Source organism: Staurois parvus, unplaced genomic scaffold (assembly GCF_062004578.1).
Source record: "Staurois parvus isolate SC_StPar_1 unplaced genomic scaffold, SC_StPar_1.0 ptg000824l, whole genome shotgun sequence".
In the NCBI taxonomy this organism is placed as follows: domain Eukaryota; kingdom Metazoa; phylum Chordata; class Amphibia; order Anura; family Ranidae; genus Staurois; species Staurois parvus.
Genome location: NW_028318620.1, coordinates 274,337 through 290,425, shown reverse-complemented (window position 1 = coordinate 290,425; position 16,089 = coordinate 274,337). Strand labels below are relative to the sequence as shown.

The 16,089-nt window shown below is 49.4% G+C and overlaps 1 long non-coding RNA gene across 1 annotated transcript in view; it reads left to right on the top strand.

The window, feature by feature from the left end:
* The window catches only part of LOC149443926 (uncharacterized), a 171,506-nt gene that overhangs the window by 95,761 nt on the left and 59,656 nt on the right, over positions 1-16,089 (top strand). Inside the window, exon 2 of the long non-coding RNA XR_016306585.1 lies at positions 5,471-5,536. This is a non-coding gene — a long non-coding RNA (uncharacterized LOC149443926). The remainder of the gene's footprint in view (positions 1-5,470; positions 5,537-16,089) is intronic.

The window sequence follows — 16,089 nt, the reverse complement described above, 5'->3', positions numbered from 1 at the left end:
GATTTGTTTCATCTCTGTGTATCACCGGAGGCCGGTCACTTTACTGGGTATATGGAAGGGCTTACAACCACTTTAACCCCTCGGTGCTGGTGCCTCCCGGCCCTTTAAGGGTTTCAGATGCCGGGAGGCGGGCGGGGTTTAGGGTCATGTGACTGCCGTAACACGCCATCACGGCGGTCACATGATCGAAAGAGGAGATCGGGACCTTTCCGTGAGTACCAGACGTGTGCAGGGTGCGCACTCTCAGCACATCTTTTTTTTAATAGAACGCAAATGTGCGGCCGCTCGGCGTCAAGGCCCAGATGCCAGGAGGCCGCACATTTGCGCGCGGCCGGCGCCAAGAGGTTAAAGTATAAAAAGCATTGAGCGCTTAACATGAACTTCGTCATTGTAAGCTGTGCAGAGGACTTTGTGTTTCGTGCAGCTGCTCCGTTTCCTGGTCAGCGCTAGACATGGGGGAAGGTCAGACATCATCAGCCAATCAGCTGCCCCCTGGCAGCAGTTTTGTGTTCTGCATCTCCTCAGACACCCTCGCGGGATGCTCACAGTGACAGCCGTATAAATCTGTGAGTGGGACGCAGGACTGGAATCCCCCTGAATTATGGCTCTGTCAGAAAAAGCAAACACATCATTTAGGCAAAGGCCTTCATACACAGAGCTGGCAGGAGTCTCGGAGGGATGGTCCTGGCACCGTTCGCCTTCATTTCTAAGATTCCAGAAGCTGCGAGCATCTTGAATCCGACACATCCATTGACGTAAGAGGAAGAGTCCCAATCCCAGCTGCAGGGGAAAGCAGCAAGGCTCGCACTCCGCGCACAACCAGCACTGGTGCATCGAGGGGTTTGTGCATACCGATGGAGTATTGTACTGGGGCTAATCAAACATACAACGTGCTTGATTAGCTGCGTCCTCGGGTACAGTAGCCAAGGAATGACAGCTGTGAACCTGGAAGTGATGTGACGCACGTTGCCTCCAGGTTCATTTGTCTCAGGAGGAATCGGGGAATGGATGTTCCCCCGATAACCACCTGCTGTCAGGACTGTGGCAGATTTCTGCGGCCTCAGGCTTCCCAGAGGAACCACCATGGGCTGAGGTGAGCTTGGGTTAACCCCTCTACACCCCAGTAACCCATATGTGCAGCAATAAACTGACGGCTTATAACCCTCCCCTATTCTATTATTTATTATTTTATTTATTTCAGGTACTTATATAGCGCCATCAATTTACAGAGCGCTTTACATATATATTGTACATTCACATCAGTCCCTGACCCTCAAGGGGCGTACAATCTAAGGTCCCTAACCCTCAAGGGGCGTACAATCTAAGGTCCCTAACCCTCAAGGGGCGTACAATCTAAGGTCCCTAACCCTCAAGGGGCGTACAATCTAAGGTCCCTAACCCTCAAGGGGCGTACAATCCAAGGTCCCTAACCTTCAAGGGGCGCACAATCTAAGGTCCCTAACCCTCAAGGGGCGTACAATCTAAGGTCCCTAACCCTCAAGGGGCATACAATCTAAGGTCCCTAACCCTCAAGGGGCGTACAATCCAAGGTCCCTAACCTTCAAGGGGTGCACAATCTAAGGTCCCTAACCCTCAAGGGGCGCACAATCTAAGGTCCCTAACCCTCAAGGGGCGTACAATCTAAGGTCCCTAACCCTCAAGGGGCGTACAATCTAAGGTCCCTAACCCTCAAGGGGCGTACAATCTAAGGTCCCTAACCCTCAAGGGGCGTACAATCTAAGGTCCCTAACCCTCAAGGGGCGTACAATCTAAGGTCCCTAACCCTCAAAGGGCGTACAATCTAAGGTCCCTAACCCTCAAGGGGCGTACAATCTAAGGTCCCTAACCCTCAAGGGGCGTACAATCTAAGGTCCCTGACCCTCAAGGGGCGTACAATCTAAGGTCCCTAACCCTCAAGGGGCGTACAATCTAAGGGCCCTAACGCTCAAGGAGCGTACAATCTAAGGTCCCTAACCCTCAAGGGGCGTACAATCTAAGGTCCCTAACTCACATTCATACATACACATACTAGGGACAATTTAGACAGGAGCCAATTCACCTGTCAGCATGTCTTTGCAGTGTGGGAGGAAACCAGAGTACCCAGAGGAAACCCACGCAGGCACAGGGAGAACATGCAAACTCCAGGCAGGTGGTGCCATGGCTGGGATTCGAACCAACAACCCTAGTACTGCCAGGCAGAAGTGCTAACCATTAGCGGCTGTGCTGCCCCACATGCTGCCCCTATTCCAGCGTTTTTCAACCACTGTGCCGCGGCATACTAGTGTGCCGTGAGATATTGTCTGGTGTGCCGTGGGAAAAATTGCAATTTCATCCGTAACATGTGGCCTCGGCTCACAAATAGACCAATCATTAGAACAGCAATGGGCAAACTACGGCCCGGCGGACCTTTTAATCCGGCCCGCGGAGCGTGATACTGTCAGGATGATCTGTCCCCCTCGACGTATCTGCGCATGTGCCGGAGATTGCCGATCGGCTGCTAATGCCTGAAACTGGCACATGCGCAGATACGTCAAGGGGGACAGATCCTCATAGGAGACAGATTTTCATGCTACACCAGAACGGCGAGAGGAACGCGCGGAGCAAAGGTAAGTGAATTGACACAAGGGGGGCTTGGGGACTTAATATGGGGGATGAATTACTATGGGGGATGAATTACTATATGGGGGATGAATTACTATATGGGGGATGAATTACTATAAGGGGGATGAATTACTATGGGGGATGAATTACTATATGGGGGATGAATTACTATGGGGGATGAATTACTATATGGGGGATGAATTACTATATGGGGGGATGAATTACTATATGGGGGATGAATTACTATGGGGGATGAATTACTATACTTACTATGGATGACACATACACATCATTCATCTACTCTTGGTCCGGCCCCCGGGTCCAATAGGCACAGAGGTAAATTTTTTTAACATTTTCTAATGGTGGTGTGCCTCGTGAATTTTTTCATGAAAAAAAGTGTGCCTTTGCACAAAAAAGGTTGAAAAACACTGCCCTATTCTATGCAAAATGGAAAAAAAAAAAAAGTTTTCCTTTAGTTCTACTTTAAGTCAAGTTCAGGTTTTTACACTCTTTGCATTTTAAATACATTTTACTATTTTTAATACAGAACATGTTTTTTACATTTATATACAGTATCTGCCCGGAGGTCAGCTGTAAATGTTTTTTTTTTTTTCCTGACTGATCTATATCCACACATGTCGGTCTGAATGGTAGAAAAGTAAACATGGACTGTCTGTGTTGCCCTCAGTTTTTGCTTTCTTCATGTGGTTGCTCTTGTACCAAAGTTATCGTGGAATCTGTGTCTCGGAATGGCCGCCTGTCTGTATAATTCATGGGTCCTGGTCAAGGTTGACTTCATGTCCTGGTGGAAGCTGCAGACCTTGTAGAGGGGCCCTTATGTATAGAGCTCTGAATTCTGTATAGCAGCAACAATCGGCACCTCGTGTCACGGAGAAATACACTTAAATTAAAGTGATACTAAACACACACGGTTTACATTGTCCCTTCTATTTCTGCATGTGGATGATGGCGCTGTAATTATTTTAATTAATAAAAAATCTATATATATCTATATGTACCGTATTGTTTGCTCCATAAGACGCACCTTGATTTTAGAGGAGGAAAACAAGAAAAAAAATATTATGAACCAATGGACTGCAGACATAGTACAGGAGATGACCAGAGACTGCGGACACAGTACAGGAGATGACCAGAGACTGCGGACACAGTACAGGAGATGACCAGAGACTGCGGACACGGTACAGGGGATGACCAGAGACTGCGGACACGGTACAGGGGATGACCAGAGACTGCGGACACGGTACAGGGGATGACCAGAGACTGCGGACACAGTACAGGAGATGACCAGAGACTGCGGACACAGTACAGGAGATGACCAGAGACTGCGGACACAGTACAGGAGATGACCAGAGACTGCGGACACAGTACAGGGGATGACCAGAGACTGCGGACACAGTACAGGGGATGACCAGAGACTGCGGACACAGTACAGGGGATGACCAGAGACTGCGGAGATAGTACAGGAGATGACCAGAGACTGCGGAGATAGTACAGGAGATGACCAGAGACTGCGGAGATAGTACAGGAGATGACCAGAGACTGCGGACACGGTACAGGAGATGACCAGAGACTGCGGACACGGTACAGGAGATGACCAGAGACTGCGGACACGGTACAGGAGATGACCAGAGACTGCGGACACGGTACAGGAGATGACCAGAGACTGCGGACACGGTACAGGAGATGACCAGAGACTGCGGACACGGTACAGGAGATGACCAGAGACTGCGGACACGGTACAGGAGATGACCAGAGACTGCGGACACGGTACAGGAGATGACCAGAGACTGCGGACACGGTACAGGAGATGACCAGAGACTGCAGACAGGACAGGAGATGACCAGAGACTGCAGACACAGTACAGGAGATGACCAGAGACTGCGGACACAGTACAGGAGATGACCAGAGACTGCAGACAGGACAGGAGATGACCAGAGACTGCAGACACAGTACAGGAGATGACCAGAGACTGCGGACACAGTACAGGAGATGACCAGAGACTGCGGACACAGTACAGGAGATGACCAGAGACTGCAGACAGTACAGGAGATGACCAGAGACTGCGGACACAGTACAGGGATGACCAGAGACTGCGGACACGGTACAGGAGATGACCAGAGACTGCGGACAGTACAGGAGATGACCAGAGACTGCGGACACAGTACAGGGATGACCAGAGACTGCAGACACAGTACAGGAGATGACCAGAGACTGCGGACACAGTACAGGAGATGACCAGAGACTGCAGACATAGTACAGGAGATGACCAGAGACTGCGGACACAGTACAGGAGATGACCAGAGACTGCGGACAGTACAGCAGTCATGGAGGCTCGGCATCACATGTGAGCGCTATCTACGGTGGTCTTCATGCAAATACATCCTGCCTAGAAACGCCCACTCCTCCGGACTTGCACCCACCCACCAAGTTATATTTGCATAACTCCTCCCAAGAGCCAGCCCACTGCTTGCATCAAGGCTGAGGTATCTTGAGAGAAATACTGAAGCAGGGCGCTGTGATGTTTTCAGGCAGCTATGTACAGCGCCCTGCTGGCCCCTTCTTCCAGCCATCATCTGCCTGCATTGCATAGAGAATCACAGAGACCCAGTGATGACTTCATTGGGTGTAAAATAAGGTAAGAAATGAACATAGGCTTTCTTTAAAAATGTAAATAGCATGTTGATGGGGGGGGAGGGAGGAACCACGGAAAGGCAAGATAAAAGCTGAATAAATGTAGCTCTGAGCGCCTTCTTAATTTAGTGTAACTTGTATAGAAATCATTTGTAAGGAAAGCGTTGCAGTCAGGCCTGTGTTTGTAGGTGAACTTTGTTGTCTTTGACTCTTTCAGCTCCAGTTCCGACATCTTGCGGGACATAGAAGAGGCGTCGGTGCAGATAGAGCAAAATTCAGCCCCGTAAGTACCTCCTAGACTCGTGTCGGGTGCAAGGCGAGCTTGTGTCAGGATTCGCCTGTCATCGGAATATATTAGCAGCAAGGACGGGAAGCCGGCTCCCGGTAATGACTTCTTCTCTTTGATGTGGGGAGTCCAGGCACAGGGAGAATAATTCAGCAGCTTAATCTAGTTCCCGAGTCCTCAGTCCTCGGGGTGGTGTGAGCGTTACTTGCCGTGAATTATTCTATGCCGCAATGAGGAGGAGAACGGCGCCCATACTCAGCGTGATCTAAACATTACAACCGATTCCTTTCTGTTCTAACAATACAGACTCTTGGTTGGGGTCATTCATCGGGGCCCCGATGACACCTGAGCAATGCTGTCGTGTTTTTGGAGCAGCACCATTCATGTGAATGGGCCGCCCTCTACTCCACAAAATGCAATAAAGAGGCTAATGTGCCACATTTTGTAAATGGAGAAACAGAAAAAGGGCGCTCCGGCCTAGTGCAATATCGTTTAACCGCATGCCGCCCAGCCACTGTACATATACGGCGGCACTCACAGGCAAAACCACGTTTTAAAACGTGTGTTTGTAAACAAATAGGGGGCGCGTGGCCACCCTATTTGTCCCGCGGTTCACCGCCGCAGATGTCAGTTGCCGGGTCACAGCCGCTCCTTACCGGCTGTTTCCCGGCGATCGGTGGCAAACAGTGACAGAGAGCACAGCTGCAGTAGCTGTGCTGTCTGTCACTTCCCTGTCAGCTCGAGGATGAGCTAATCGAGAAAGAACAGTTTCTCGATCAGCCTTGTCCCGCCCAGCACACACCCCGCCCCCTAGTAAAACACTCCCCCTCACTCCTATAACCCTTCCCTGCAAAATAAAGTTAACCCCTTCCTCCCCAGTGCCATTAGTACAGTGTCAGGTTTTTTTTTTTGCACTGATCACTGTATTAGTGTTTTTGGGGATATCAGTGACCCCAAGTCAGTACCCCCCAATGTCAGAATGTCCGCCGCAGTCCCGCCATAAGTCGCTGATTGCCGCCATTATTAGTATAAAAAAAAACTAAAAATCCCAGTATCTTTCCCGCCATTTGTAAACGCTATAACTTTCACGTAAACCAATTAATTTACACGTATTGTTTTTTTTAGCAAAGACATGTCGCAGAATGCTTTTTGGCAGAAATTTATGACTAAATTTTATTTTTGCATTTTTTTTTTACTGGACATGTTTTATAGCAAAAAGTCAAAATATTGTTTTTTTTTCCTCAAAATTGTCAACCTTTTTTTTTTTTTATAGCGCAAAAAATAAAAACCGCACAGGCGATCAAATACCACCGAAAGAAAGCTCAATTTGTGGGGGAAAAAAGGCTGTAAATTTCATTTGTGTACCGTATTGCATGACCGCGCAATTGTCCGTTAAACTAGCACAGCGCTGTATAGTAGAAAAATGGGGTAAATTGCAGTATCTATACCATAGTTTGTAGACGCTATAACTATCACACAAAGCAATCAATATACACTTAGTGGGATTTTTTTTACCAAAAACATGGAGCAGAATACATTTTGGCCTAAATTTATAACCATCTTTGAGTTTATTATATATTTTTTATAGCTGAAAATAAAAAATATTGTTTTTCTTCAAAATTTTTGGCCTTTTTTTGTTTATAGCGTGAAAAATAAAAAGCGCACAGGTGATCAAATTACACCGAAAGAAAACTCTATTTGTGTGAAAAAAAGGACGTAAATTTAGTTTGAGTGCAGAATTGCATGACCGCGCAATTATCAGTTGAATTAGTACAGCGCCAAGTAGCAAAAAGAGGCGTGGTCATTAAGGGGGGTAAATCCTCAGGAGGGCAAGGGGTTAAAATATTTATTGAAGGAACAAAGTAAGTATCATACTCACCATAGACATAATAACACAGGCATGTCAAACTGAACAAGATGTATGATCCAAACAGCATCTGAGTCCATACGATGGAACCCTGGATGACCAACTGGCTAACGCGTTTCGAGGACACAACCACTTCCTCAGAGGAAGAGGTTGTGTCCTCGAAATGTGTTAGCCAGTTGGTCATCCAGGGTTCCATCGTATGGACTCAGATGCTGTTTGGATCATACATCTTGTTCAGTTTGACATGCCTGTGTTTTTATGTCATGGTGAGTATACTTTGTTTCTTCAATAAATATTTTAAACGATAATGCACTAGGTCGGTGCGCCCTTTTTCTGTTTCTCCATTTGTATCCAGTGTATTTGGACCACCCCGGTCTGTAGAGGGCAGCAAGCAGTGCATATTCCAGAAAACTCCAGAACTTTCCTATCGGGTCTACCGAGTCCTTTCCTAGCGCAGGAGAAAAGTGTTTGTTGTGTTGGATGTACCAAATTTTGTCACTGAGCAAAGCCCATTTTGTCACGCAGAGAACAAGAACCGCTTCCTGCATTTGGGGTGTCGTTAAGAAATAATGGCACTGCACGCATGTCATGCGTTGTTGTGCACAAGTGTGTGCTTCTGCTATGTGCAAATGTGAACAGGGCCTTAAAGTGCTACTAAACCCCCAGCAGTACAATCAGTCTGTAGATGCAGGAAAGCATGCTGGTTATACTCACTGTGGGACCTAAGGGGTTCATCCTCTGCATTGTGTAAAAATGCTTGTTGATCCTGTCTTCAATGATCCTCCCCTTCTTCCAGTGTCCCCCCCTCTTAACTCCTGATAAGACATATGTGGAGTCACTCTTCACATGCTCAGTTTGGTGTGTATTGCTAGAGAGTTTTTTTTTTGGGGGGGAAGAGTGCATATGATCAGCACAGGGCCAATAAGCGCTGTCCAGAGAGAGGTCAGGGGTTCTGCATCTTCCTAGAGCAGAAAGAAAACCCCTACAAGCTTTTAACCAGTGTTAGGCTGGACACTGATAGAAGTCACAAGACTGCTATATACTGCTGATGAGAAAAGGGATTTAGCAGTTTATATTTACTAAAATAATTGCATTTCCATGTTCTGTGTACTGTGGGAGAGCAGATATAGTGAATGCAGGGTCCGGGGAGAGCGGATATAGTGAATGCAGGGTCCAGGGAGAGCGGATATAGTGAATGCGGGGTCCGGGAAGAGCGGATATAGTGAATGCGGGGTCCGGGGAGAGCGGATATAGTGAATGCAGGGTCCGGAGAGAGCGGATATAGTGAATGCAGGGTCCGGGGAGACCAGATATAGTGAATGCAGGGTCCAGGGAGACCGGATATAGTGAATGCAGGGTCTGAGGAGAGTGGATATAGTGAATGCGGGGTCCGGGGAGAGGGGATATAGTGAATGCAGGGTCCGGGGAGACCAGATATAGTGAATGCAGGGTCCGGGGAGACCGGATATAGTGAATGCAGGGTCCGGGGAGACCGGATATAGTGAATGCAGGGTCCGGGGAGACCAGATATAGTGAATGCAGGGTCCAGGGAGACCGGATATAGTGAATGCAGGGTCCGGGGAGACCGGATATAGTGAATGCAGGGTCCGGGGAGACCAGATATAGTGAATGCAGGGTCCAGGGAGACCGGATATAGTGAATGCAGGGTCCGGGGAGACCAGATATAGTGAATGCAGGGTCCAGGGAGACCGGATATAGTGAATGCAGGGTCTGAGGAGAGTGGATATAGTGAATGCGGGGTCCGGGGAGAGGGGATATAGTGAATGCAGGGTCCGGGGAGACCAGATATAGTGAATGCAGGGTCCGGGGAGACCGGATATAGTGAATGCAGGGTCCGGGGAGACCGGATATAGTGAATGCAGGGTCCGGGGAGACCAGATATAGTGAATGCAGGGTCCAGGGAGACCGGATATAGTGAATGCAGGGTCCGGGGAGACCGGATATAGTGAATGCAGGGTCCGGGGAGACCAGATATAGTGAATGCAGGGTCCAGGGAGACCGGATATAGTGAATGCAGGGTCTGGGGAGAGTGGATATAGTGAATGCGGGGTCCGGGGAGACCAGATATAGTGAATGCAGGGTCCGGGGAGACCAGATATAGTGAATGCAGGGTCCGGGGAGACCGGATATAGTGAATGCAGGGTCTGGGGAGAGTGGATATAGTGAATGCAGGGTCTGGGGAGAGTGGATATAGTGAATGCGGGGTCCGGGGAGACCGGATATAGTGAATGCAGGGTCCGGGGAGACCAGATATAGTGAATGCAGGGTCTGGGGAGAGAGGATATAGTGAATGCGGGGTCCGGGGAGACCGGATATAGTGAATGCAGGGTCTGGAGAGAGCGGATATAGTGAATGCAGGGTCCGGGGAGAGCGGATATAGTGAATGCGGGGTCCGGGGAGACCAGATATAGTGAATGCAGGGTCCAGGGAGACCGGATATAGTGAATGCAGGGTCTGGGGAGAGTGGATATACTGAATGCGGGGTCCGGGGAGAGGGGATATAGTGAATGCGGGGTCCGGGGAGAGGGGATATAGTGAATGCGGGGTCTGGGGAGACCAGATATAGTGAATGCAGGGTCTGGGGAGAGTGGATATAGTGAATGCAGGGTCTGGGGAGAGTGGATATAGTGAATGCGGGGTCCGGGGAGACCGGATATAGTGAATGCAGGGTCTGGGGAGAGTGGATATAGTGAATGCAGGGTCCGGGGAGACCAGATATAGTGAATGCAGGGTCCAGGGAGACCGGATATAGTGAATGCAGGGTCTGAGGAGAGTGGATATAGTGAATGCGGGGTCCGGGGAGAGGGGATATAGTGAATGCAGGGTCCGGGGAGACCAGATATAGTGAATGCAGGGTCCGGGGAGACCGGATATAGTGAATGCAGGGTCCGGGGAGACCGGATATAGTGAATGCAGGGTCCGGGGAGACCAGATATAGTGAATGCAGGGTCCAGGGAGACCGGATATAGTGAATGCAGGGTCCGGGGAGACCGGATATAGTGAATGCAGGGTCCGGGGAGACCAGATATAGTGAATGCAGGGTCCAGGGAGACCGGATATAGTGAATGCAGGGTCTGGGGAGAGTGGATATAGTGAATGCGGGGTCCGGGGAGACCAGATATAGTGAATGCAGGGTCCGGGGAGACCAGATATAGTGAATGCAGGGTCCGGGGAGACCGGATATAGTGAATGCAGGGTCTGGGGAGAGTGGATATAGTGAATGCAGGGTCTGGGGAGAGTGGATATAGTGAATGCGGGGTCCGGGGAGACCGGATATAGTGAATGCAGGGTCCGGGGAGACCAGATATAGTGAATGCAGGGTCTGGGGAGAGAGGATATAGTGAATGCGGGGTCCGGGGAGACCGGATATAGTGAATGCAGGGTCTGGAGAGAGCGGATATAGTGAATGCAGGGTCCGGGGAGAGCGGATATAGTGAATGCGGGGTCCGGGGAGACCAGATATAGTGAATGCAGGGTCCAGGGAGACCGGATATAGTGAATGCAGGGTCTGGGGAGAGTGGATATACTGAATGCGGGGTCCGGGGAGAGGGGATATAGTGAATGCGGGGTCCGGGGAGAGGGGATATAGTGAATGCGGGGTCTGGGGAGACCAGATATAGTGAATGCAGGGTCTGGGGAGAGTGGATATAGTGAATGCAGGGTCTGGGGAGAGTGGATATAGTGAATGCGGGGTCCGGGGAGACCGGATATAGTGAATGCAGGGTCTGGGGAGAGTGGATATAGTGAATGCAGGGTCCGGGGAGACCAGATATAGTGAATGCAGGGTCCAGGGAGACCGGATATAGTGAATGCAGGGTCCGGGGAGAGCGGATATAGTCAATGCGGGATCCGGGGAGAGCGGATATAGTGAATGCAGGGTCCGGGGAGAGCGGATATAGTGAATGCAGGGTCCGTGGAGAGCGGATATAGTGAATGCGGGGTCCGGGGAGAGCGGATATAGTGAATGCGGGGTCCGGGGAGAGCGGATATAGTCAATGCGGGATCCGGGGAGAGCGGATATAGTGAATGCAGGGTCCGGGGAGAGCGGATATAGTGAATGCAGGGTCCGTGGAGAGCGGATATAGTGAATGCGGGGTCCGTGGAGAGCGGATATAGTGAATGCGGGGTCCGGGGAGAGCGGATATAGTGAATGCGGGGTCCGGGGAGAGCGGATATAGCGAATGCGGGGTCCGGGGAGAGCGGATATAGTGAATGCGGGGTCCGGGGGGAGCGGATATAGTGAATGCGGGGTCCGGGGGGAGCGGATATAGTGAATGCGGGGTCCGGGGAGAGCGGATATAGCGAATGCGGGGTCCGGGGAGAGCGGATATAGCGAATGCGGGGTCCGGGGAGAGCGGATATAGCGAATGCGGGGTCCGGGGAGAGCGGATATAGCGAATGCGGGGTCCGCGGAGAGCGGATATAGTGAATGCGGGGTCCGGGGAGAGCGGATATAGCGAATGCGGGGTCCGGGGAGAGCGGATATAGCGAATGCGGGGTTCGGGGAGACCGGATATAGCGAATGCAGGGTCCGGGGAGAGCGGATATAGCGAATGCAGAGTCCGGGGTATAGTAACACTTTTTAAAGAGCCCCTCTAGGGTCAACATCGGAATTCATGCAATTCATAGGATGTGTGTTGTATCCACTGAAGATTTTTAAAGCTGTGCTCTAGACAAACTGCTAAATAAACATATGCGGTGCTGTTTTACAAAGTGGTATCAAAATGTTTCAAGACCAGTTTTGTAACACGTCAACAGATGGCAGCACTAGGCTGCACGCACAGTCACAGGGAGCACTGACCTTCATAAGTCAGTGTGCCAAAGACATCATCCTGTGTACATCGGGAGCTGTGCAACTGGTGCTATTCTGACCAAGTGCGTTGCCATGTCTGCCATTTCATCATGGACAACAAGTTAGAACCAAGAGCAAATGTGGAATTCTGCGCGAAACTGGAAAAATCGTTGGATCTTTGCAATGTTGGCAGATCAGTACGAAAGTAGCCTAAAGGCTCATGTACACTACAGCTGATAAACTCACGTTTTTAGGATCTTTTCAGCTTTTTTTCAGCAGCCCCTGAACTCTCCCTAATGTTTTCCTATGAGTCCATGTACACAGCGTCGTTTACAGGCATTTGAGTTTACAGTCATTTTTTTGAATGCAACAAACTTGCATTCAGACGTCGATATTATCAGTGTTTCAAATACAAAACGCTTGTAAACGCGGCAAATCGTGTTTATAAGCGTTTGCGTTTGAAATTCTTTTTAACTGTTCCACTTCCCAATGCTGTCCAGAGCCTTTTTTCATCATGAAAAATGCATGCAAAGAGTTTTGAAGGTACTCGGATGGACAAAACACTGAATACAGGATGTTCCTACCAAGCTTGTCACACATTGTAATGACCAATTCACACCTCAGACCTCTCCCACCCTGGAAACAAAAGATATGTTAATGACCATTCACATCTCAGACCTCTCCCACCCTTGGAAACAAAAGATATGTTAATGACCAATTCACACCTCAGACCTCTCCCACCCTTGGAAACAAAAGATATGTTAATGACCAATTCACACCTCAGACCTCTCCCACCCTTGGAAACAAAAGATATGTTAATGACCATTCACACCTCAGACCTCCCCCACCCTTGGAAACAAAAGATATGTTAATGACCATTCACACCTCAGACCTCTCCCACCCTTGGAAACAAAAGATATGTTAATGACCATTCACACCTCAGACCTCTCCCACCCTTGGAAACAAAAGATATGCTAATGAACATTCACACCTCAAATTCCTCATGAAGACCCCCTGCTAGGTGACCTGAATGACTCCCTCCACCAGACACCTTTCCCACCCTTGGAAACAAAAGAAATGTTAATGAGCAACTCACACCTAAGCTAATCTCAGCACATACTGCTGTCTCTGCTTCTACTCTCTGTATTTCTCTGAAATAGTTAATAATTTACCACTTTTCAGTGCATTTGGGAAATGCTTCTAAACGCAAACGCGCATAAACGTGGTATGCAAACGCGGCTAAACAGACGGTTTTTAACCTACGTTTTCCAGCAGTCAGTTTCCATCATTCAGAACTGTCCCGTGTGCTTGGGGCCTAAGTGTATTAAAGCAGAATGGGATCCGTGGCAAGGTAGTAGCTTTGGCCTCCACCCATCCCGTTGATTGACATTGGTAAGGGTTGCAATAGGAACAGAGAAGCCATCCCATTTTAAATAACTATCACACACTGATTGCCTTACAAGGGTCATCCACCATAACAGGTAGGTACACTGCACTGACCATGATGGGGCATTATCAGGGGCGGACTGACAACTCATGGAGCCAATAGGGGATCATGGGGCCCCTATGTCCTCACCCACACTCAAAAAAAGCCTATAAAAGTTACCAGGGGCATTTCATGGAGCCCCCTACTGACCCCGGGCCCTCAGCCAGTGCCCAAGTCCTCGAATGGTCAGTCCGCCCCTGGGCATTATCACCTCCCCCCGTTATACCGTAGGACCATGACGATTGGAGCTGGATCCCCTGCACATTCACCGAGCTGTAGGATCCTACCGAGGTCTGCCTTGTGGATGGTCTGACTTTGTGACCCTTTCGCCCAGCCTACAGTATTAACTACAGAATTCAAGTCACACACAACCCTAGTAACATCTACCGATGATTTTAGTCCATGTTCTTTGCCGAGTTGCCGCGGACGCAGGATTTCCTAATGCGTTTTGCATTTGTAAGCCTCTGACTACCTGCGCTGAATACCGATCAGCCATCCTGTATCACCGCACGGCGAGATAAGCGATGTGCCGGAGCTCCAAGCACTCCATTACAATGTTAGAGGTCTGACCTCTCCCCATACTTGCCTTTTGAGCATTCACTCCTTTATCCGGAACCGTAAATAGTTTCGTGTTTTATCTTCTCAGTCAAATCTTCTGCCTTGTCTCCACTTTACATATTCAGAGTGTGATTGCAAGCAGAACGTTCGGCCTTTCCAACGCATGTTGGTTTTCGTGCTCTTACAGTAAATGTGAATTATAGGCTGCCAGGGAGATTTCCCTGAAATGTGCATTCCTGGGATTCGGGAGCTGCGCCCGAGACCGTCACTCTGTGGTGCTAAACCTTACAGTTTTAAGCACCTCTGGATGGCCCGTCAAGGTTGGCAATTAGATGTCTTATCTCAAGGGCAGCATTAAAATGCCAAATGATAACAAGGCCGTTTTTCATGCGAAAGCTACCAGGAACTCAGCTGCCTTCATTAAGCCATTGATGGTGAGCGGGGTCAGGAATCGCCTTGTCACTTTTACCATCGCTCACACTTCAAGATTTACTTCATTTATATTTAAAAAGTTAAATGTAAACCAGGAGGCTGCAAACTTTTAAAGAGGCAGTTTACTTTCCTTCAGACTTCCTCTGTTCCAGCATTGGTGAGATGGCTAAAACTTGGTGATCAGAGGGAATAAAACAAGTATAGCGCCTGTGGGCAATAGGGAGAGGAATAGTGCCCCATTATTGGTGTCAGTGGGAGGAATAGTGCCCCATCATTGGTGTCAGTGGGAGGAATAGTGCCCCATCATTGGTGTCAGTAGGAGGAATAGTGCCCTGTCATTGGTGTCAGTGGGAGGAATAGTGCCCCATCATTGGTGTCAGTGGGAGGAATAGTGCCCCATCATTGGTGTCAGTGGGAGGAATAGTGCCCCATCATTGGTGTCAGTGGGAGGAATAGTGCCCCATCATTGGTATCAGTGGGAGGAATAGTGCCCCATCATTGGTGTCAGTGGGAGGAATAGTGCCCCATCATTGGTATCAGTGGGAGGAATAGTGCCCCATCATTGGTATCAGTGGGAGGAATAGTGCCCCATCATTGGTGTTAGTGGGAGGAATAGTGCCCCATCATTGGTGTCAGTGGGAGGAATAGTGCCCCATCATTGGTGTCAGTGGGAGGAATAGTGCCCCATTATTGGTATTATTGGGAGGAATAGTGCCCCATCATTGGTGTTAGTGGGAGGAATAGTGCCCCATCATTGGTGTCAGTGGGAGGAATAGTGCCCCATCATTGGTGTCAGTGGGTGGAATAGTGCCCCATCATTGGTATCAGTGGGAGGAATAGTGCCCCATCATTGGTGTCAGTGGGAGGAATAGTGCCTCATCATTGGTGTCAGTGGGAGGAATAGTGCCCCATCATTGGTGTCAGTGGGAGGAATAGTGCCCCATCATTGGTGTCAGTGGGTGGAATAGTGCCCCATCATTGGTATCAGTGGGAGGAATAGTGCCCCATCATTGGTGTCAGTGGGAGGAATAGTGCCTCATCATTGGTGTCAGTGGGAGGAATAGTGCCTCATCATTGGTGTCAGTGGGAGGAATAGTGCCCCATCATTGGTGTCAGTGGGTGGAATAGTGCCCCATCATTGGTATCAGTGGGAGGAATAGTGCCCCATCATTGGTATCAGTGGGAGGAATAGTGTCCCATCATTGGTGTCAGTGGGAGGAATAGTGCCCCATCATTGGTGTCAGTGGGAGGAATAGTGCCCCATCATTGGTATCAGTGGGAGGAATAGTGCCCCATCATTGGTGTCAGTGGGAGGAATAGTGCCCCATCATTAGTGTCAGTGGGAGGAATAGTGCCCCATCATTGGTGTCAGTGGGAGGAATAGTGCCCCATTA